General features: G+C 37.2%; 1 long non-coding RNA gene across 2 annotated transcripts in view; it reads right to left on the bottom strand.

Annotated features, from left to right (window-relative positions):
- LOC136036177 (uncharacterized) overlaps window positions 1-23,909 on the bottom strand; it is a 74,754-nt gene extending 50,845 nt beyond the window's left edge. The window contains exons 1-3 of one of the 2 annotated variants that reach the window (XR_010619655.1): window positions 23,834-23,909; window positions 17,148-17,297; window positions 102-279 (exon numbers count right to left, since the gene is read on the bottom strand). This is a non-coding gene — a long non-coding RNA (uncharacterized LOC136036177). Of the gene's footprint in view, window positions 1-101; window positions 280-17,147; window positions 17,298-23,730 lie in introns of both variants that reach the window. The other variant, XR_010619654.1, reaches the window with a different exon arrangement.
- Window positions 23,910-24,797: the final 888 nt, after the last annotated feature.

Raw genomic sequence — 24,797 nt, 5'->3', positions numbered from 1 at the left:
ATATCCAAGAAACCCCTATATTCCTCAACTGTTATCTAAGAAATGATACAAATTTCTTTTCCTGATCTATTATTTTTTTTCCCCCGATCTATGTCTAATACCTTATATTTCGCTTTGCCATTAGCTATTGGTATCACATTGAGTGTCGCCGACTCTCGTCTTTTCTCCTAAATAATATCCTGCGGCCATTTCTAATTTCTAATATGTTTCTTTAGACGTTGTTCTTCATCTTTTTTTTAATATGCGCTTCTTTCATAATGCGGTGGAGGCTTATTGCACCTGAAAAAGCACATTATTTATGGTAAGTAAACACTCACTTTTTACTATCGTGCTTACCGTGCTTTGGTACGGCGACGAGCAAATCAGTATTTTTTTTAAATAGATGAAAGACGATTCTGAGAAGATAAGCAGGAGACTTGGGCACTCAATCCTAAAATCTTACTTCTTTTCACTAAGTGTTTCGCGACTTCACGAAAAAATCGAAATGAAACTTGAAAAATACACTTAAAAGAAAAAACTTACAAAATTGAAACACAAAACAACAAGAGCTAAGAGCTCATATGGCACTTGTGACAAGTTCGGAAGAGCCAAGAGCTCATATGGTATGAGCTCTAGCAAAATTCTAAGAATCAATAGATTGCTTTAAAAGGAAAATCAGAGGCTTAATGCCTGTCGGGATTTAAAACAAAAGCTCTGAGTCACGAGATCCTTTTAAATCTCTGATCACCCACTCTAAGTTGAAAATACCTCGATTTTTCTAATCTTTCCTCTCCCTTCAGCCCCCCCCCAGATGATCGAATCGGGGAAAACGACTTTATCAAGTCAATTTGTACAGCTCTCTGACACGCCTACCAATTTTCATCGTCCTAGCACGTCCAGAAACACAAACTCGCCAAAGCACTGATCCCCACCACCTAACTCCCCCAAAGAGAGCGGATCCAGTCCGGTTGCGTCAATCACGTATCTACAACATTTATAAGCGTTTTCCAAGATTTCCAGTTTCCCGTGATTTGAAATAAGAAATCTGAGACATGAGTTCCTTCTAAATGTCAAATTTCATTAAGATCTGGTCACCCGTTCTTAAGGTGGATCTCCGAGGTTTGAAGCAAATTCTATTTCCTATAGCATTGAAATACGCAACGAGATTTTCTCCTTTCTCATTGGCTTAATTGCTCTCTTGAGGGTTGTACCAGAATATTTAAATACTGTTGTTTATTACGATCGGATTTAAAGGGAATTTAAATTTTTTTCACATGTCTAATTGGTAACAGCTGACCATTGAAATTTGGTTGGTTACAAGTCAGATAACAGTTTAGCATTTGAATTTTCACAATGGGCAGAAAAAAAATAAGAACAAATAAAGGATGGGAAAACCTGAGACATTGGTAAGTTCTATTCCAACGTTATTGTAGATTATATTACTTTTATTCATGTACAAGTTACATTTTCAAACAGTTCGTGGTAACGAACTGTAGTAAGGAGCGAAGGGGCTCAATAGTAACCAAAACTCTAAAAAACGAAGTTTTGATACAAATAGTTACATCAAAAGAATTGCATTTTAATGCTGATTTTAAATATATAAGTTTCATCAAGTTTAGTCTTACCGGTCAAAAGTTACGAGCCTGAGAAAATGTGCCTTATTTTAGAAAATAGGCGGAAATACCCTCTAAAAGTCACATAATCTTAACAAAATCACACCATCAGATTCAGCGTATCCGAGAACCCTACTGTAGAAGTTTCAAGCCCCTATCATAAAAAAGGTGGAATTTTGTATTTTTGCCAGAAGACAGATAACGGGTGCGTATTTTTTGTTTTTTCTTTGTTGTTTTTTTCCTCAGGGGCGATTGTATCGACCTAGTTGTCCTAGAATGTCGCAAGAGGGTTCATTCTAACGTAAATTAAAAGTTCTAGTGTCCTTTTTAAGTGACCGAAAAACTGGAGGGCACCGAGGCCCCCCTCCAACGCACAGTTTTCTCCAAGGTCACCGGATCAAAATTTTGAGATAACCATTCTGTTTAACTCAGTCAAAAATCTAATAAATATGTCTTTGGGGATGACTAAATCCACATCAGTTCCCGGGGGAGGGGCGGCGACTTATAAACTTAGACCATTGTTTACACATAGTAGTTGTTAATTATGAAGTGTACAGACGTTTTCAGGGGGACTTTTTTGTGTTGGGGTTAGGGTGGGGCGGGGGGCAGGTTATGTGGGAGGATCTTTCCATGGAGGAATTTTTCATGAGGGAAGAGAATTTCGATGAAGGGGTCACAGGATTTTCTAGCATCATTTATAAAAAGACAATGAGAATTTTTTTTTTTTTCAACTGGAAGTAATGATCACCATTAAAACTTAAAACGAACATAAAATATTACTGAAATAAGGGGTTTTGTCTCTTCCACAATACCTTGCTCTTTACGCTAAAGTATTTTTAGTAACTTCAATTAGTTATTCTACGGCCTTTGTGATTCAAGGGTCATTCTGAAAGATTTGGGACAAAATTCAAGCTTTAGTGTAAAGAACGAGGTATTGACGAGGGGGCAAACTCCCTCATATACGTAATAAAAATACACACATATATAAGTTCGTTACATAAGCTAATTCGTAAGGTACGTATGTTTATTACTAACAAAAACGTTTGTAAAAATATAATAAAAAAAATCTAGTTGTATTTTTAAGTAACCAAACATTTGGAGGTAACTAGGCCTTCTTTCCCCCCTTTTTTTAGCGAAATCGTCCGATCAAAACTATGAGAAAGCCATTTAGCTTGTAATTAACATAAAATTGCTTCTCCAAACTAAACATCCGTATGATATATGGGTAGATTATAGCAAAATATATCGTGCAGAGTACATTCCGGCAGAATATGCTTCAATCTTTTGAGGATGCCAACTCCACGTGCAACTTTGGTGGAGATAATGTCGCTATGATGCTTCCACGATAGATTTGAATCAATATGGAAGCCGAGGTACCGCAGCTTTTCACCTAATAGAACTTTACTATTTATATCAACAGAATCGCCCACTCTACAGAATGTCGGTAAGAATTTTTCTTTACATTCACACGCAGCAAACTTAAACTTGTAAACATCTCTAATCTTTTGAGAGTAATATGAGCTTTTACTATTAAATCATCTGCGGATTTTGCAAATACTGTTAGCAATATATGTATCCTTTAGATAAACGCGCGTCTTGTTAACATAAACTGAATAAAGTAAAGGGCCCAGCAGAGACATTTTGCTATTTATAATGTTAGATATTGTCGTATGAGTGTCTACACCAGGTAACTACTTTACCCCATGAAATACAAGGCTATCAAGCATGGACTCCTGATCATAATTATCAAGCTTTTTTTCTATTCGACCGATTCTCTCCTCCAAATTTTCAATTTGAAATCTCAGACTAACAAGAGCCTGCTCAATTTTGCAAACTTTGGATTAAACTCGAGCGTGATTGAATCATAAACCTGGCTGATTATCAGTTCAATACCTTCTTTGTTCAATGAATTTGGGTCATTGAATTTGGGTCATTGGACGGTTAATTCGAAAAAATGAGGTATTTTTAAGTTACGAAGGAGTGATCGAATCTTAATGAAATCTCATATTTAGAAGGATCTTGCAACTCAGATCTTTTATTTTATATCTGGCTGAATCCAGTTTCATTGGGAGGAGTTGTGGGGGGGACCGGAAATCTTGGAAAACGCTTAGAGTGGAAAGGTCACGATGAAATTTGGTGGGAAGAATAAGCACACATCCAAGATACGTGACTGACATAACTGGACCGGATCCTCACTCTTTGGGAGAGTTGGGGGAGGGTAATTCGGAAAAATTAGAAATATGAGGTATTTGTAATCTATGAACTGGTAATCAGATCTTAATGAAACTTGATATTTAGAAGGATCTTGTGCTTCAGCACTCTTATTACGAATACCGACCAGATCCGGTGACAGTAGGCGGAGTTGGATGGGGAAACCGAAAATCTTGGAAAATGATTAGAGTGAAGAGATCGGGATGAAGCTTGGTGGGTAGAATAAACAAATATCGTAGATACGTGATTGACGTAACCGGACTGGATCCGCTCTCTTTGGGGGAGTTAGGGGGTCTAGTGCTTTGGCGAGTTCGGTGCTTCTGGACGTGCTAGGACAATAAAGATTGGCAGGCATGTCAGGGACCTGCACAAACTGACTTGATAAAGTCGTTTTCCCCGATTTGACCATCTGGGGGGGGGCTGAAGGAAGAGGAAAAATTAAAAAAATGAGGTATGTTTAACTTACCAGTGGGTGATCAGATCTTAAGGAAATTTGATATTTAGAAGGACCTGGTGTCTTAGAGCTCTTATTTTAAATCCCGACCGGCATTAATTATCTGATTTTCCTTTTCAATCAATCCATTGATTCTTAGAATTTTGCTAGAGCTCATACCATATGAGCTCTTGGTTCTTCCGACCTCGTCATAAGTGCCATATGAGCTCTTAGCTCTTGTTTTTTTTTCAGGAAGAAAATTTACCTAGAAAGTTTACCAGAACAAGAAAAATTTCCAGTGTCTCCAAATTGTTCCAGGCTTTCCGAAACTCCGAATCCGGCTTTAACTATTATAGATGATTCTACGGTTAGTAAAAATGCGCCATCTGGTAGCTCTTGCGATTTTGGTTCGCCAGGAGAACACTTTGGAATCGATTTGTCTGGAATTCCAGATGTAAATTGTATAGTCAACTTGCGTCATCTGCTTAGTGAGTTTATAGAAGCAATAAAACATCAGTTCAATGGCAAGGACGGGAAATCAAAGCTTTGCGTGAAAGAAATTAAAAACACTGGACTCCAAACAAAGCTCGTCATTATCTGCCAAGACTGTGGCTGGAAAAAGCGAGTAGAAGGTGAGCCGGAAGCCCCCCTCACTACTGTAAAAGAATACCTAACAAATTTCAGTGAACAGATATTAGGTAAGAAAAAAGAGAAGATCAGCAATTTACGAGCAACGTGAACGTGAAAGCTGTATGGGGTATCATGGGGACCGGAGGAGGCTACGCATCTTTGAACGAATTATTAAGTGTATTGGGAATAAAAAATATGAATCCGAAAACGTTTATGAATTTAGAACGCTTAGTTGGTAACGCATGGATGGATGCACTAGCAGATGTCTTAGAAGAAAATGGTCGTGAATCCCTGAAATTAGCCATTCATGAGGACAGGTTTATCAACGATTTTTTCTGGACTAAGGTCATCTGTGATGGTGGCTGGAATAAACGCAGCAAAGGACACGATTATACTGCAAAAGGTTGTGTTGGGGTAATCATTGATGCCTTTACGAAAAAATTATTATATGTAGGAATAAGAAATAAATATTGTTACCTCTGCTTCAGCTCAAAGAAGGCAAACCAGAAAGTGAAAGATCATGTTTGCTTTATGAACTACAATGGTCCCTCGAAGAGCATGGAACCCGACATTCTTGTTGAAGGTTTTCGCCAAGTGAAGCCATGCATAACCTTCAGTATTTACAATACATCGGAGACGGCGATTCTAGTGTTTTTTACAAGCTAAGACAAAGTGTTTCATACGGATCATATATCCAAAAAGAAGAATGTGCCAATCACGTGACCAAGAACTATACAAAATACCTCCATAATGTTGTGAAGACAAAAAAAGGGATGCACAGCAAATTTCTTTCAAATGACATAATTCTAAAGCTAACCAAAAATCTACGAGGTGCAATAAAGAAGAACTCGGCTGATGGTGGGTCTGCCGAAAATCTAAGACAACTCTTACGAAGAGGCCCAGAGCATGTGTTTGGTAATCATAAACAGTGTGATTCTGGCTGTGCCAAAAAGAATGGGGTCTTAAAAACTGTGGAGAACCGCTATAATAACCTTCCGAAAACTATTTTGGAGGATGTAAAAGCTGGCGTGGAAAATATTTGTAAAAAAGCGGACTTATTAAGAAACAATGCAACGACCAATCTTGCCGAGAATTATATGTCTGTTGCAGTGAAATTCGTAGGCGGAAAACAAATAAGCCGCTCGAAACGTTGGTCATACCATACTAGGATAAGTGGAGCAAGCCTATCCTACTCCTTGGGCCCGAAATGGCAATCTTCTACATGGAAAAAAACATTTGGCTACAGTCCTTGCAAAATAACAAAAGAATACACGGTGAAAACTTCTAATCTTCGGAAACGGACAAAAACAAATCAGAAAAGATATTACGCAACCATGGGTGGGAGATATATGGCCAAAAAGAAAGAGAATCAGAGTTTGCCTAAAGGCGATCAAAATTACGGACCAAATTGCAACAAGCCTGATATGAATCCAGAGGAATTTGAAATCGCAAAGGCTGATTATGTTGCAAAAAATATGAATCTGGATGGAGCCAAACTGCAGGCGATCTACGTAAACACAAAGGGGCAAAATGATAACTGGATATTTGAGAGGAGCAAAAGGATTACTGCCACTTATTTTCATAGAATAGCTTCTCGCAAAAAAAATACTCCAACCGCACCCATAGTCAAGAATATCCGAATTAATTCTAATTTCAAATCTATTCCAATGCTTAGGGGAATTCAACTGGAGGCTATTGCACTGACGGCGTACGAGCAGAGAGAGGGAGTATCATTAATAAAAGGAGATCAAATGGGACTACTCATTCATCCAAATATCCAGTTTCTTGGAGCTTCTCTTGATGGTCGCTTAGAAAACGGCACACCAGTTGAAGTGAAGACTGTCCATAATATTTCCAGAGGAATGACCATAAGGGAAGTGGCATCCCAAAAAGGATTGGTAAAGAACTTTTTCCTATGGTCACACAATTCAAAATTGGAGTTAAAGAAAAATCACAAATACTATGCTCAAATTCAAGGTCAGCTAGAAATCACCAATCAAGAAGAATGTCACTTGGTGGTATATCACCATGAGCATGATGTGGAAATTTTAACTATTCCGAGATCAAAAGAGTATTTTTTGTCCATATTACCAAAGCTTCAGGAGTTTTGGAGCGATTGTTTACTTCCGGAGATATTAGACTCGCGATTGATTAGGAACATGCCACTTAGAGAGCCTGCCTTAGTCCGGGCTGCAGCAAATCGCGGAATGAAACGGACTTTGGAGCCAGAAGACAGTGGATGTGAGAAAATTACTTGGTCCGACACTGAAAGTGAATATTGAAAGTGGATTTTTCATTGACATGCGAATAGTATAGAGATTGTTTAGGGGTCATAATGTATTAGTAGCAGTATTGTTAACCTTAACCTATAATAGTCATTTTCCAGATCTGACCATCTGGAGGGGGTAGGGGCTGGTTAATTCGGAAAAATAATATTTTTTGGGGGGCCGGTAATATTTCAGAAAAATTTCGGTTAATAGAAAAATGAAATATTTTTAACTGACGAACGGGTGACGGGATCTTAACGAAATTTGATGTTTGGAAAAATGTTGCGTCTCAGAGCTCTTATTTCAAATCCCAACTGAATCCGGTGATATTGGGGGAATTGAGGGGGGAACCTAAAATCTTGGAAAACGCTTAGAGTCGAGGGATCAGGATGAAACCTGATGGGAAAAGTAAGCACAAGTCATAGATACGCAATTGACATAACTAGAACGGATCCGCTCTCTTTGGGGGAGTTGGGGGGGGGGGTTAATTCTGAAAAATCGAAAAAATGAGGTATTTTTAACTTAAGAAAGAGTCATCAGACCCCGATGAAATTTGATGTTTGGAAGGATATCGTGTCTCATAGCTCTTATTTTAAATTCCGACCGGATCCGGTGACATTGGGGGAGAGATGGGAGGGGGAACCTAAAATCATGGAAAAAGCTTAGATTGGAGGGATCGGGATGAAACCTGGTGGTAAAAATAATCGTAAGTCCTAGATATGGGATTGACATAACTGGAACGGATCTGCTCTCTTCGGGGGAGTTGGGAGGAGGATTGTTAATTCTGAAAAATTAAAAAAATAAGGTATTTTCGAGTGACGAAGGAGAGATTGGATCTTATAGAAATTTGATATTTGGAAGGATATCACGTCTCAGAGCTCTTATTTTAAATCCCGACCGGATCCGGTGAAGAGGAAGTTGGGGGGGGGGGCCTAAAATCTTGGAAAATGCTTAGAGTACAGGGGTCGGGATGAAACTTGGTGGTAAAACTAAGTACAAGTCCTAGAAACGGGATTGACATAACTGGAACAGATCTGTTCTGTTTGGGGGAGTTGGGGAGGGAGGGTTAATGCTAAAAAATAGAAAAAATTAGGTATTTTAACTTATGAAAGAGTGATCGTACCTTTATGAAATTTCATATTTAGAAGGACCCCGAAACTCAGATCTCTCATTTTAAATCCCTACCAGATTCAGTGTCATTAGGAGGGGGGACCGGCATTACTGGTACGGATCCGTTCTCTTTGAGGGAGCTAGAAGTTGTTAATTTGGAAAAATTAGAAAAATTGAGGTTTTTTTAACTTAAGAATGGGTGACCAGACCTTAATAAAATTTTATAATTAGAAGAAACTCAGGTCTCAGAGCTCTTCTTTCAAATCCCGACCAGATCTTTTGACATTGAGGGGGAATTGGAGGGGGAAACTGGAAATCTTGGAAAACGCTTATAAACGGCGTAGATACGTAATTGACGTAACTGGACTGGATCCGTTTTCTTTGGGGGAGTTAGGTGGTGTGGTTCAGTGTTTTGGTGAGTTTAGTGCTTCTGGACGTGCTAGGACGATAAAAATTGGTAGGCATGTCAGGTAGCTGCACTAATTGACTTGTTACAGTTGTTTTCCCCGATTCGACCATCTTGAGGGCTGAAGGGAGAGGAAAAATTTGAAAAATTGAGGTATTTTTAACTTACGAGTGGGCGATCGGATCTTAATGAATTCTGATATTTAGAAGTACCTTGTATCCCAAAGCTCTTATTTTAAATCCCGACCAGCATTAAGCCTCTGATTTTCCTTTTAAAGCAATCTATTGATTCTTAGAATTTTGCTAGAGCTCATATCATATGAGCTCTTGGCTCTTCTTGACCTTGTCACAAGTGCCATTTGAGCTCTTAGCTCTTGTTTTTGATGAATAGTATATAAATATAAGTAGTTTCAAAAATTTATTAAATACTCCTAAGGGGTTTCCTTCCTCCCTTACCTGTATTTATGACCCCAGGGCAAGGGTGCCTAATGTTTATTATGTACCTTCAGGAACATATCACTTTAAATGACATTAATTTAATAAGTATATGCATTACTCCGTAAAGCAAAGTATATGATTACCCCGGTTCCAAACCGGGGTAATCAGTCATTTATGAACGAGCTTATAAATCATCAACTATATGAGATGACGGGGAAAAACCAAAATATTCTAAGATACGGCACTATTGGGAATAAAATGAGATCCCGTGGAACTAAAATGGACGAATATCCTACAACTTTAGATTTAAAAAAATAATGTTCGTATATTTTATAGGCCTACAATCGGCGTTTCTTTACTTTTAAGAGCCAATAATGTCTAAAATAATGTGTTTTAAAGAATAACGTTCTTTTTAAAAATAATATTCATACATTTTATAGGCCTACAATCGATGTTTCTTTACTTTTAAAGGCCAATAATGTTTAAAATAATGTGTTTTTAAGAATAATGTTCTTTTTAAAAATAATGTTCATACATTTTATAGGCCTACAATCAGTGTTTCTTTACTTTTAAAGGCCAATAATGTTTAAAATAATGTGTTTTTAAGAATAATGTTCTTTTTTAAAAATAATGTTCATGCATTTTATAGGTCTACAATCAGTGTTTCTTTACTTTTAAAGGCCAATAATGTTCAAAATGATGTGTTTTTAAGAATAATATTCTTTTTTAAAATAATGTTCATACATTTTATAGGCCTACAATCGGTGTTTCTTTACTTGTAAAGCCAAACTGTTATCTGCTTTGTAACCTAACAAATTCCAATTCGTATGGTGTTAAAATGATATTGCCTCAAGGTGTTGTTGCCAATTATACATGTTTTCAACTTCCTTTTAAATCTGGTCTTAATGCTAAGGAGATGTCAACATTCTTAATGACATTCTGGCAAACCCCTCAAGGAGTGCTTAAGCCAATGAGAAAGGAGGAAATCTTGAATACTAAGAATTACTGCTAAAAATCATCTGTTATAACTACAAACTTAACAATCTTTGGGATTATTTGTCGGTATAAGATCTACAAAACGACACAAAAATCAAGGCTATATGATTAGTAAAACCCTTTTAAACAGTAAAGGAAGAATATCTTAAATGGCAAATTTTAAAGGAAACTGACGATAATAAAAAAAAAAATTCACTGCCAAAATTTTTGAAATCTTGTGGCAAATGGAGAGGCTACTTTACAATTCTCTACGTCTTCTAAAAGTAATTTTATTGCTACTTTTAAAATTAGAGGTGTCCCCACTAATTAATTTTTTATGAAGCTCTAAAGAAAAAAAATGCAAATTTGTTCGGCGTATTCATGTCAAAGCTTTCAATGAAAACACAGTAATTTTTTCATCAAAGAATCTGCTCGTGTCTGTTGTTAATACGCATTTCACTGCTATAGGAAAATAGCATTGGCTTCAAACCTCGGAGATCCACCTTAAGTTAAAAATACTTCAATTTTTCTAATTTTTTTCAAATTAACAACCCACAGCTCCCCCAAAGAGAACAGATCCGTACCAATTATGTCAATCTTGAATCTATAGCTTGTGCTCATTCTATCCATAAAGTTTCACCCAGACTTCTCCACTCTAAGCGTTTTTCAAGATTTCCGGTTTCCAAGATTTCTGTTTTCCCCCTCCAACCTTCTATGTCCCTGGAACCGATTCGAGTTGAAATTGGAGCATCCGAGACATAAGATTCTTCTATATATGGAGTTTCATTAAGATCCGATCACCCATTCGTAAGATACCTCGATTTTCACGTTTTCCAAGAATTCTGACTTCCCCCTCTAACTCCCTTCAATGTCACCAGATCTGGTCGGAATTTGAAATGAGAGTTCTAAAGCACAAGTTCCTTCAAGACGTCAAATTTCGTTAAGATATGATCACCCTTTCGTAAGTTACAAATACCTCATTTTTTCTAATTTTTCCGAATTACTCCCCCCCCCCAACTCCACAAAAGAGAGCGGATCCAGTCTGGTTATGTCAGTCACGTATCTAGGACTTGGGTTCATTCTTTTCACCAAGTTTCATCCTGATGTCTCCGCTTTAAGCGTTTTCAAAGATTTCCAGTCCCCCCCTCCCTAATGACACCGGGTCCTGTCGGGATTTCAAATTTGAGATCTGAGTTTTAAGGTCCTTCTAAATATGAAATTTCATTAAGATACGATTACTCTTTCGTAAGTTAAAAATACCTCATTTTTTCTAATGTTGAAGAATTAACCCTCCCCGCCCAACTCCCCCAAAGAAAGCAGATCCTTTCCGGTTAAGTCAATCCCGTATTTATGAATTGTGGTTATTTTTCCCACCAGGTTTCAACCCAATCCCTCGACTCCAAGCGTTTACCGACATTTCAGGCCCCCCCCCCCGCAGACTGCCTCCAATGTCACCGGATCCGGTCGAGATTTTAAGCAAGAGCTCTGAGACACGATATCATTCTAAAAATCAAATTTCATTAAGATCCGACAACTCATTCGTAAGTTAAAAATACCTCATTTTTTCTAATTTTTCAGAATTAACCCTCCTCCCCCCAGCTCCCCCAAAGAGAGCAGATCCGTTCCGGTTATATCAATCACGTATCTAGGACTTAAGATTATTTTTACCACCAAGTTTCATCCCGATCCCTCCACTCTGAGCGTTTCCCAAGAAATTTGGGTTCCCCGCCCCCAACTCCCCCCAATAATACCGAATCCGGTCGGGATTTTAAAAAAAGAGCACTAAGACACGATATCCTTCCAAACTTCAAATTTCATTAAGATCCGATCACTCCTTCGTAAGTTAAAATATCTCATTTTTTTCTAATTTTTCAGAATTACACCTCCTCCTCCCCCCAACTCCCCCAAAAGAGAGCGGATTCGTTCCGGTTATGTCAATCACGTATCTAGCACTTATGCATATTTTTCTCGCCATGTTTCATCCCGATCCCTCCACTCTAAGCGTTTTCCAAGATTTTAGGACCCCCCCCTCAATCCCCCATATGTCACCGGATCCAGTCGGGATTTAAAATAAGAGCTCTGAGACACGATATCCTTCCAAAATTAAAATTTCTTTAAGATCCGATCACTCCTTCGTAAATTAAAAATATATCATTTTTCCAATTTTTCAGAAAAATACCTCATTTTTTCTAATTTCTCAGAATTAACCCCCCCCCCATCCAACTCCCCCAAAGAGAGCGGATCCGTTCCAGTTATGTCAATCACGATATCCTTCCAAAATTCAAATTTCTTTAAGATCCGATCACTCCTTCGTAAATTAAAAATATATCATATTTCTAATTTTTCAGAAAAATACCTCAATTTTTCTAATTTTTCAGAATTTACCTCCCCCCTCCAACTCCCCCAAAGAGAGCGGATCCATTCCAGTTATGTCAATTACGTATCTAGGACTAATTTCCCGAATTACTCCTCCCCAAACTCCAAAAAAGAGAGCGGATCCGGTCCGGTTGTCAGTCACATCCCGATCCGTCCACTCTAAGCGTTTTCCAAGATTTTAGGTGCCCCCCCTCAATTCCCCCCAATGTCATAGGATCCAGTCGGGATTTAAAATAAGAGCTCTGAGACACAATATCCTTCAAAAATTCAAATTTCATTAAGATCCGATGACTCCTTCGTAAGTTAAAAATACCTCACTTTTTCCAATTTTTCCGAATTATCCGGCCCCCAATCCCCCCCCCAGATGGTCGAATCGGGAAAACGACTATTTCTAATTTAATCTGGTCCGGTCCCTGATACGCCTGCCAAATTTCATCGTCCTAGCTTACCTGGAGGTGCCTAAAGTATCAAAACCGGGAAAGACTGACAGACAGACCGACAAAATTTGCGATCGCTATATGTCACTTGGATAATACCAAGTGGTAAAAAAATTAAAATGGACCTCATTGACACGGTATCCAGTTGCTTTAAAGTAAAGAAAGTGAGCAAGAAGACATGTTTGCCACAAATCTAAGCCGTTAGAAGATATTAAAGGCCTAATTCGGTGTTGTATAAAGATACTATTGAGAAGATTATCCGGGGCATACAAATAAAAAATAGCCTAATTAGTGGTTAAGTAAAAATTCCTAGAAACTTTTCCACTGTCTTTACTAATAATACTACCATGGTAAGTGAGGCTGCTTTATTGATATAAGTTTTCGTAAAATTAATTTTTTAAACGTATTCTAGCACAAATGAACTCGCAAAATCTCTAATAGTTCATTTATTTTACCAACATTTTCATCTAAGATGCTTAAATCATCATCAAGTCTAGGGAACTTTTATTTCCGTCTTCATAGCTAATTATCATCATAGCTAAAGTCTAGGGGACTCATAATTCCGTGCTCTCACACTCCTTTGCTTTGGTCCTTAGGACAAAGTCCTCCAGAATCATTCGTACTAATGGTGATAGAACGCAACCCCGTTGAACTCCTGATTTAATACAAAACCAGCTTCTAACCTCATATTCTACCTTAACCGCAGCAGTGTTATCAAACAGATCGTGGTAACGAAGTTTGGTAAGGAGGGACCCGTCTGAACAGTAATCGAGACTATAAAAACGGAATTTTGATACCAATAGATACATCAAATGTATCGGACTTTAATGCTGATTTTAAATATACAAGTTTCATCAAGTTAAATTATACCCATCAAAAATTATGAGTATAAGAAAATTTGCCTTATTTTCGTAAAAGAGGTAAAAACACCCTAGAATTCACAGAATCTTAATGGAAAGCACATAGTCAGATTCAGCATATCAGAGAACCCTACTGTAGAGGTTTCAAGCTTCTATCTGTAAAATTGAGGAATTTTGTATTTTTTGCCAGAAAAAATCACAGTATTTATTTGTTTTTTGTTTGTTTGTTGTTTTTTTTCCAGGGGGGATCCTGTCGACCCAATGGTCAAAGAATGTTGCAAAAGAGCTCATTCTAACAGAGTTTAAAACTTTTAGTGCGCTTTTTAAGTGACCACAAAAAATGAAGGACAAATAGGCCCCCTCCCACGCTCATTCCATTGAGGGAGGGGGTTACTCGGGAGGATCTCTACTTTGAGGAATTTATCATGAGAGAAGAGAATTTCCATGAAGGAGGCGCTGGATTTTCCGGCATTATTTAAAAAAACAATCAGAAATTAAATCGAAAAAAGAGATTTTTCTACAGAAAGTAAGGAACAATATTAAAACTTAGAGCGAAAAGAAATTATTTCAAATAAAAGAGGGTTGGTCCCCTCTTCAATACCTCGCTCTTTGCGCTAAAGTATTTTTAGTATTTTTAAAAGAGCTATTTATTCTAATTAAAGGGCCTTTGTTATTCAGGAGTCATTCTTAAAGAATTGGAACAAAATTCAAAATTTAGCGTAAAGAGCGGGGTATTGACGAGAGGACACACCCTCTCATATAAGTAAGAAAATATACGGATAGAGAAGTTCGTTACGTAAGTTAATTTGTAAGTAAAATATATTTATTACTAATAACAAGAGCTAAGAGCTCATATGGCACTTGTGACGAGGCTAGAAGAGCTAAGAGCCAAGAGCTCATATGGTATGAGCTCTAACAAAATTCTAAGAATCAATAGATTGGTTTAAAAGGAAAATCAGAGGCTTAATGCCGGTCGGATTAAAAATAAGAGCTCTGAGTCACGATGTCCTTCTAAATATTAAAATTCATTAAGATCTGATCACCCACTCGTAAATTATAAATACCTCATTTTTTCTAATTTTTCCTATCCCTTTAGCCCCCCAGATGGTCGAATCTGGGAAAACGATTTTATCAAGTCAATTTTTGCAGCTCCCTGATACGCCTACCAATTTTCATCCTAGCACGCCCAGAAGCACCAAAGTCGCCAAAGCACTGAATCCCTCCCCCAACTCCCCCAGAGAGAGTGAATCCAGTACGGTTATGTCAATCACGTATCTACGGCATTTGGTTATTCTATCCACCAAGCTTCATCCAGATTCCTCCACCCTAAGCGTTTTCCAAGATTTTCGATTTCCCCCTCCAACTCCCCCCAATGTCAACAAATCTGGTCGAGATTTGAAATAAGACCTCTGAGACATTAATTCCTTCTAAATATCAAATTTCATTAAGATTCTGTCACCCTTTCTTAAGTTAAAAATACCTCAATGTTTCTAATTTTTTCAAATTAACACCCCCAAACTCCTCCAAAGAGAACGGACCCGTTCCAATTATGTCAATCACGTATCTAGTGCTTGTGCTTACTTTAAAATTACATCTTTTTTTCTAATTTTTCAGAATTAACCCTCCCCCCCCACATTCCTCCAAATAGAGTGGATCCGTTCCAATTATGTCAATCACGTATCTAAGACTTCTGCTTATTTCTCCTACCAAGTTTCATCCCTATCCCTCCATTCTATGCGTTTTCCATGATTTTAGGAACCCCCAAACTCCCCCCAATGTCACCAGATCCGGTCGGGATTTAAAATAAGCTTTGAGACACGTTATCCTTCTAAATATCAAATTTCATTGAGATCCGATCACTCGTTCGTAAGTTAAAAATACCTCATTTTTTCTAATTTTTCAGAATTAACCCTCCCCACCCCATTCCCCAAATACCCAAAGAGAGCACATCTGCTCCGGTTATGTCAATCATGTATGTAGGACTTGTGCTTATTTTTCCCACCAAGTTTCATCCTGATCCCTCCACCCTAAGTGTTTTCCAAGATTTTAGGTTTCCCTCTCCCAACTCCCCCCCCCCAATGTCACCAGATCCAGTCGGGATTTGAAATAAGAGCTTTGAGACACGATATCCTTCCAAACATCAAATTTCATTAAGATCTGATACACCGTTCGTAAGTTAAAAATACTTCATTTTTTCTATTTCTTCCAAATTAACCGTTAATACCAGGTGCCATAAAAACGCCCCGTAAATAAAATTAAAAGTTCTAGTGGCCTTTTTTAGTAACCAAAAAAACTGGAGGGCAGCTAGACCCCTCACACACCCCTTTTTATCAAAATCGTCCGATCAAAACTTTGAGAAAGCCATTTAGCTAAAAAAAGAAGGGAAAATTAATGTGCAAATTTCGTTTTAGTTATTCATGTATGGTGAGACAAAATCTAAACCTGCCTTAATTCAAAGACGTTCAGACATTAAACATAAAAACAGTTTTTTAAACTGTAAGTAAGGAGCAACATTAAAACTTAAAACGAACAGAAATTATTCTGTAAGGGGCTGTCCCCTCCTCAACACCCCACTCTTTATGCTGAAGTTTGACTCTTTCTCACAACTCTACAATAAAACAATAAGGCAACTTTAGCGTCAAGAGCGGAAATTTTTTTAGCATTTGAAAATTTGAACCTTAAGCAAAGCTACATTATTCAGCTCTAACTGATCGACTATCTGTAAATGAGCAGATACATTATCACATTTTAAAATTATTACTAATGTAACGAACTCAGTTTATGTCCCCTTTCGATTCCCCTACTTGAAATTATCCTTTAAATTTCTATCAGCAAAACGATATTTCTTTTATTAAATGTATAATTTTCCTGACTGAAAGAAAAAAAGGGAATAAACGATTACGCTAGTAATTGCAAATTCCCAAGAGCTATTATACTAGTTGTTTTAAATTTTAGTTTTAATGGGTGGCTTTTGAGATTTCTATGCGTTAGAGAGAGGGGGTCTTGAAATCAAATAGCGTCAGTTAACTCAAGGAAAAACGGTGAATTCGCCCTTTATCGATATTAGGATTTAACTCAAGAATAGTTCCTGCAAATATGCCCTCAGTCTCTAAGTACAAAATTCTAAGTAAGAAATATATGTTAAACACTCGTCACACCAAAATTGGTAGCCTCTCCCTAGTCCCTAGCATAAATCCAAAAGAAAAAACTCTTTAAAGGCAGAATAGCACAGAACGCAACTAAATAAACTCTAAAAAATAGAAATAGATAATTGCCAGTCAACCACATTTAATTCAGCCTTCAATCAAGTTTCCAAAAAACCTCATGCCCCTGTTTATATCCAAGAGACCCAATATTCCTCAGCCATTATCTAAGAAATAATACAATATATTTAACAGATTAGTGTCTACTACCTTGTATCCTACTTCGTCATTAGCCATTAGTATCAAATTGAGTGTCATTGTGTCTCTTCTTCTCTCCTAAATAACATCCAACTGCCAGGTTTTATAGACATTGTTCTTCCTTTTTTGAAGTTGCGCTTCTTTTATATTACGGTGAGGATTCTATGGTGATGAAAAAAAAAATCAGAAAACAAAACAAGTATACAGTTAGATTACCCATCAGATACATTTTCAAAATTTGATAATCTCCGCTGTCACAGTTACATACTACTCACACCCTCCTAAAAGACTGACACGCAGTCCCTAACTATATGCAAAATGAATTTACCGATATATCTTGCTGAAAACAAATAGCCAGAGAGACTTTGTGTGTACTTTTAGACGGAAGACTCGCAAAAAGACGGGTTAGAAGACCAAAATTTGCGAAAAATTAGCACTCTACCCCCAGCCGTATAGTTTCCCCGCGTAGGGCAGGTAATGGAACCGGAACCACGTCTTCACAAAAAGCAAGAATCAGACAGGCTGTCTGCAAATAAATTCATTTTTAACCAAAAATTCAACTAATTAAGAGGCGTATTGTAGCACGATGAGGAACGCGTCGTTGCTTGTGGGGGTAACAAATTTCTAAGGAGGTAAAGGATGCAAAAACTGATGAAATCCAGGAAACATTTGGCTACTGTGTCAATGTGAATATCCACCGTTGTTGAATGTCGACATTCACCGGTGAATATCCGACATACATTTTCTTTTTGCTTTTATTCAGCGTTTCCAATCTACTTTTTTAAGTTTTATGCAAGGTTTTATGGTGACAGGTTTATCTAGGATAGATTTTTAACCTATTTCTAAGATTTATAACTTAATTTAACCTAATCTAACTTTTACAATCAAAGCTTGAAAATGCAGATTCGCAAAGCTAATTGAATCCAAGCAGAGAAATAGGAATTTCAGACAGTCACCGTAACAAGTTTACTACAATGACTACCCTTTCTTCTGGAAAAGAAAGATCGAAGTTCCGAGTCTCTATGTAGATGCAAACAAAAGGAGACTGTTAGGTGTGAAGACTTTTTGAATCACTACTTTTTGTGGATTCTCTACAACTACTAAAACTCCCTGCGGCACCAAGCTGCCTAACACCAGCATAGCTAGGCACGCTTCTCCTCCCTACCAACATGTCTAGAGCCAACCTCTTTACACAATTCCTAGAATTTCTAGTTTCCCTTAAAGCCTCCCAAATGAATTCGGCTGCCTAATTTGGAGACGACTTGCATTCCGTTTGGCCCTGGATAGTTGGCTGAAAAGTAGAATATTTGATTGTCAGCCATTTTTCATTCGTAGCACGTGTCCTAGCCATCTCAACTTTTCTCTCATTCTAACAATTTAAAGCAGTATCAAATCCAATATTCTCTAAAACTTATGGTTTGAAACACGATTAGTCCGGCGGGCTCACTTAAAGGAGCATTTCCGGGCGGGCTCATCTAAAAGGAGAGTTCCACCGGTTGCGGCCAAGGATGCCCCCCCCCCTTTCTAGGAAAACTCCGAACTATTATCAAACTATGAAAATGAGAAATAAGGTTCTCCCGTTTTATGAATTTCTAGTTTCCCTCCTTGTCTTAACTTGCCCATCCAAAATAAATAAGGTAGGTAAAGAAAAAGATAAAGAATACACCATTGGAGTTTATACAGTCCCTACCGGTGGTGTTCTTCTCTGTTTCTTGAACCTTCAGCCCGGAAGTGCAATGGGGGTGGGGGGCCAACCATCCTGTGTTTTCGAAAACCCTTCCTGTTTACCTTCCGCAGATTTCTTCATGTACTCATTTACAGGTGAGGTTCCAGTCAAACCATTAACCCCGCCCCCCCCCCCCCAAAAAAAAAAAACTAAATAATTAGGTCCGTTAAAAATAAATACGACAGAATAAATCAGGCACAGTGGCATTTTTCCCAGCCTGTCAGTTCTACTGGTGGAATAGTTTTTTTTTTTTTTTTTTTTAATATTGAAGTTAATTTTCCGAATTTTCAATTGATCAAAAAAAAGAAAAAGTAACGATAATTTATATTAGAGAGTCAGAAAATTCAGCATTGGCAAGGGCTGGTTTTAGATTCTACAACTCTACAACATTATAATCAGGCAAAGCCTACTTTAGGAGAGGAGGTTTATTTTAAATTTAATTTGCCGGCCATGATTCTACGTTGTTGGATTTAGCTTAGGGCGAATTGTCTTCCAGTCCAGAACAGGCAAAAAAACGTATGACGAAAAAAATGATAGTTGGTCCTGATAGGCGGTATGTTTGTCCCCTTCGGTTATCCCCTCTTGGTGTCCCCGTTAGGTTAGGTTAGGATGAAGATGAAAGCTTGGATCATTTTCTCCTGAAATGCCCGGTGCTCCTGGATTTACGAGAAATTCGTAATCCCTAGGTGCCCTCCAATTTTTTGGTCACTCAAAAAGGGCCGTAAAACTTTCAATTTTCGTTATAATGAGCCCTATCGAGACATTCTAGGACCTCTGAATCAGTACGATCACCCTCAGGAAAAAAAATGAATAAACAGGCATCCGTGATTTGTCTTCTGGCAAAAAATGCGAAATTCCACATTTTTGTAGATAGGAGCTTGAAACTTCTATTACAGAGTACTCTGATACGCTTAATCTGATAGTGTGATTTTCGTTAAGATTGTATAGTTTTTAGGGGCTGTTTCCCCCCATTTTTCTAAAATGAGGCAAATTTTCTCAGGTTCGTACTTTTGATGGGTAATACTAAACTTGATGAAACTAATATATTTAAAATCAGCATTAAAATGCGATTCATTTGATGTAGCTATTGGTATCAAAATTATATTTTTTAGAGTTTTGGTTACCATTGAGCCGGGTCACTCCTTACTACAGTTCGTCACCCCGAACTGTTTGATTGTGAACAAACGTCTATCTCACACTTTTGATCAGATTTTTTTGGGGAATATAGAGTCTCAAGGAGGGGAGCTATTTACCCTCCCTCATTTTTTGCCCTTTAAAGGGAAATAGAACTATACATTTGCAATCCAATGAACCTCCTCTGAAGTTTACACAATCATCCCTTCCAAAAAAAGCCTTATAACCCCAGGATAACCCTTGCCCCCCAGACTCTGGAAGGTAGTGTCAATCCCAAAGACCTAGCAATGTGATCTTTGGACATTTTTTGGAACAAGCAGCTATTTCAAAATTTCTATCGGATTCATTTGGGAAAAATACGACGTGAAGGGAGGGGAATAGCTGGCCTCCCATCGCTTTGACTCTTAGAAAGGACACTAAAATTTCTGATTTCCAATTCAGCGAGTCCCCTTCAAAGTTTATAAAACTTTCTTTTCTAAGAAATTATACACCCCAGGGGAATAACTTAACACTCTTGTCCTGAGGGCTATAGGAGGGAGGGATTGTCATCCAACAAGACATAATTTCCGGACCTTTCAACAAAGTTGAACAAAATAGCTATATCAAAATTTTGATTGGGTGTGGTTGGAGCAATATTGGGCGTGGGAGGGGGGACTAGTGTCCTCCAATAACACGACAATCAAAAGGGACTTTCAATTTCGAATTGACTGAACTCCTTTAAAGGTTTCTGCGAAAATCCTTCTATACGAAAAGCCCTAGTCTAAAAAAAAATAATAAACAACACGTTGCAGGCCTACCCACACTTCTCTTTACATGGATAACGTCTGTTAAAGGACTATTCATTTAACTAAGAAATAAACTTGCCTCTACAGTCTGAATTACATCATAAATCCAAATTTGATATTCATTTGCATTGGAAATGGACTTTACCCTCACCCTTAATGTACAAGTATACACCCTGAATTGGTATATATAGGAGTGGGGTGAAGTTTATTTTCGATGTAAACGAATGTTAAACTTGGATTTAGGATGCAGTGCTGACTAAAGAGGTAAGTTTACTTCTTAGCTACCCGAATAGTTCATTTATAAAAACATTACCCCTTAAGCTGCACTATTGGGCTGCCTATGATAATAATGGTATAGGCCATATTGCTTTAGTAATCTTGAAAAACAGTTCCTATTGGTCCATGGGCTACTTTCCGAGGCCCGTTTTCAGCGGATGAACAAACATCCTAATTATAAATTAAATAGTACTTGTGTCTTATAGCCACCGCTCCCAAGAAATGAAGTTGAGTTAATCATAGTGAAACAATTCTTGCTTCATAATACGCAATTCTTGCAATGCGTTTCGCTTTGTTTCAACCCGAGTTAATTTAAATTGAATCAAAAACCGGAAGAACAAGTTACGCATGGGAAAATGCATTGAAAATATATAATTTGGGCTATATGATCGCACTTTAGGGGGAGGGGGGGGGGTAAGTATAGCGGGTCTGCATGCGAAATGTGTTAGCTATGATTATTCTGCATGTTATAAAGCAAGAATTTTTTTCTTAACATATTTTCTTCTCTCCAGTTCTCAAGGTAAATTACCTAGGCTATAATTTACGTTAAATATTTGCGCATTATGGAAAAGAGGGGGTTGAGCTGTTGCTAGAGTTGATGGTGCCTGAGGAAAAATTAATTACAGCCCCCTTTCCCTCCTTCCCAGTTTAAAATTAAGCAAAATAAAACCGAATCGAAGTGAAAAATTAGATCAAAATAGTCAACTCCCCAGCCGGAACGCCCTCCACGGCACTCGGAGCAACTGCCCCAGTCCCGTCCCCCCTTGAACAGTTTTGGTTAGGGTAAAGCATAGTAGAAGCACCTTCAAATGTTTTAACTAAAGAGTATCTGCATATTATACAGTATGAATTGTTTTCCTAATACTTTCCCTTCTCGATACCCCCATTTGTAGGCTAAAATCTCTATTTAAGATTCTAAACAATTTTTGGTAAATATAACTTCTTCTATAATATTCACAGGGGAGTTGATTGTCACAAAAGGGAATTTAAACATAAAAAACACCTTTCACTTCCTAGTTATTCCTTCTAGGGAGCCGCAAATCGACAATGTTACCATAAAGGGCTATTCATGTGACTAAGAAGTAAACTTACCACCATAAGCTACCTTTATAGGCTTTTATAGGTAGTTACCTTTGTAGGCCAGGTACCTAAAAAATATTCCTATTCACGGTATATATTTGCACATTAGGTAGGGATGGGGTAAAGTTTATTTCGGTAATGTTTCATTACCATATCAATGAAAAACATCAATGTTGTTGTTTTTTCAAAATTTAGGAAATGTTTTTGCATATCTTTAAAACCTTATAAAATAGAATTGAGCACAGCTATGAAGCTGAAAACAACTTTATTGTACTTCAATTATGCAGAAGATCAATTTGCAAGGTTTCACTTTTATAAAACACATATTTTTAAAGGTCATCAAAGGTCAAGGCCCTCTAGAGGGAGAAGGAGTGGAGGTAGTTACTTTAAAATACCTTCCCGGGACATACTTTAGTCTGTAGATTCATCCCTGAAAGTTTCGTTTTCCTAACCTAAACCCTTTCTGAGATAGCAAGAAGTCAATGAACTAGAATTTTACCCAATCTTGTTGTACTACATTCAAGCAGAAGATCTATTTTGCAAGGTTTTACTTTTATAACACACAAATTTCTAAAGGTCATCAAAGGTCAGGATCCTCTAGAGGGAGAGGAGGTAGGTACTTTAAAATACCTTCCCGGGACAGGTTAATTTATAGCAAACTATATAACTGGCTTTCGTATAAAGTGAATATACAACTCCATGTCTTTTTTTACGCTCTTTACGAATATAATAATCCCTTCTACCACAAATTCAAATTTAAGCACTTTTTAGCTCTCATAAATGACGAATTTTCACAAAATATGACAGTTCATATATCTGACTTACCAATAAAGTAAACATACCACTTGATGCCCCTTTTTATGTTCTTTACGAATACTATAATCGCTTCTACCACAAATTCAAATTTAAGCACTTTTTAAGCTCTTAAAAATGACAAATTTTCAATTAAAGTACGAGGTATACGTCGTTTCCGACAAAATAATACTACATTTTCTCAGTGCTAAAATTATTTATAATAAGGTTAGTTTAGGTTAGGTTGGGTTAGGCTAGGTTAAAAAGTAGTTAAATCTGAATTTGCGGTAGAAACGATTATTATATTCGTAAAGAGCTTAAAAATAGGCATCGAATGGTATATTCACTTTATATGAAAGCCAGTTATAAGGTTTGCTATAAATTTACCCTAGGACATACTTTAGCCTGTAGACCCATCCCTCAAAGTTTCATTTTCCTAACCTAACCCCTTTCCGAGATAGCAAGAGGCCACTAAACTAGAATTTTACCGAATCTTAAAATGCTACCCCTTTTACTTCCTAGTTATTCCTTCTGGAGAGCCGCAAATCGACGATGTTACCATAGCAGGCTATTCATGCGACTTGGAAATAAACTTACCACTATAGGCTACCTTTATAGGCTTTTATAGGTAGTTACCTTTGTAGGCTAGTTAGCTAAGAAATACTCCAATTCATGGTATATATTTGCACACTAGGTACGGATAGGGTAAAGTTTATTTCCAATGCAAACGAAGGTTAAATCTGGATTCAGGATACAATTCTGACTAGCCTACAGATGTAAGTTTAGCCTATTTCTTAGCTACCTGAATAGCCCGTTAATTGTACATTACACCCAATAGTAGTCTTTTCACTAAGAACCAAAGCTGCGTCTATTCCAATTGCGTCTATAACAAAACAGAAACTCACAACTAAAAAAGCAAAATCTTTCCACATTCACTAACTATCATCCAAAATGTATCAAGCAAATGTATGAAACTAAACAAAGAATTCATGTTGGAAAGAGACCAGAGTATGACGCATACTAAACCTGTTTGTTTGTATCAATAAAAGTTGAAGTAAAAGCTGTTTCTTTTGTAATGGGGAGTTTTAATATATTTTTTTTCCTGTTTTTGACTTTTTTGACTTTGAAAACTGTCATATTTTCACAAAATATGACAGTTCATATATCTGACTTACCAATAAAGTAAACATACCACTTGATGCCCCTTTTTATGTTCTTTACGAATACTATAATCGCTTCTACCACAAATTCAAATTTAAGCACTTTTTAAGCTCTTAAAAATGACAAATTTTCAATTAAAGTACGAGTTATACGTCGTTTCCGACAAAATAATACTACATTTTCTCAGTGCTAAAATTATTTATAATAAGGTTAGTTTAGGTTAGTAAGGATTTTATCAAGTTGCAAAAAGCTATTAAAACCTTGAGGTACGGGGGTATTTAAATTTGTTTAAATTATGTTGCCCAAAAAGGGTTTATGACGGAAACACCTTTGTCTAATTATGGCTAAAATTTCAATCACTCCCCCACCTCTTATTGACACTGCCGTACTTGCTAAGGGAGCACCATCTCCTCAGTCAATCAATGAAATTATAGTGATAGGATTATTCAGGGTAGGCTACTTATCTATTATAGCGACAACACTCAAGAAGTTAAGTTAGGTATTAACCTAATGAAATATACCTAAGCAGAATGAAAATATATTACTTTAGAAATAAAATTGAGCTATATATTTGCAAATTAGAAGAGGTGAGGGTAAAGTATAGAATTGTTTTCTAACGTCATACTGTCCAAATAGTTTACCCCACCTCACAAATGTGCAAATATACAACCTAATTTATCTATTTCTCATGTTTTCTATCACTTGTCT

The sequence above is a fragment of the Artemia franciscana genome, chromosome 15, assembly GCF_032884065.1.
Source record: "Artemia franciscana chromosome 15, ASM3288406v1, whole genome shotgun sequence".
NCBI lineage: Eukaryota > Metazoa > Arthropoda > Branchiopoda > Anostraca > Artemiidae > Artemia > Artemia franciscana.
Note: the sequence above shows the minus strand (reverse complement) of the source record. Positions and strands in the feature narration are given on the sequence as shown.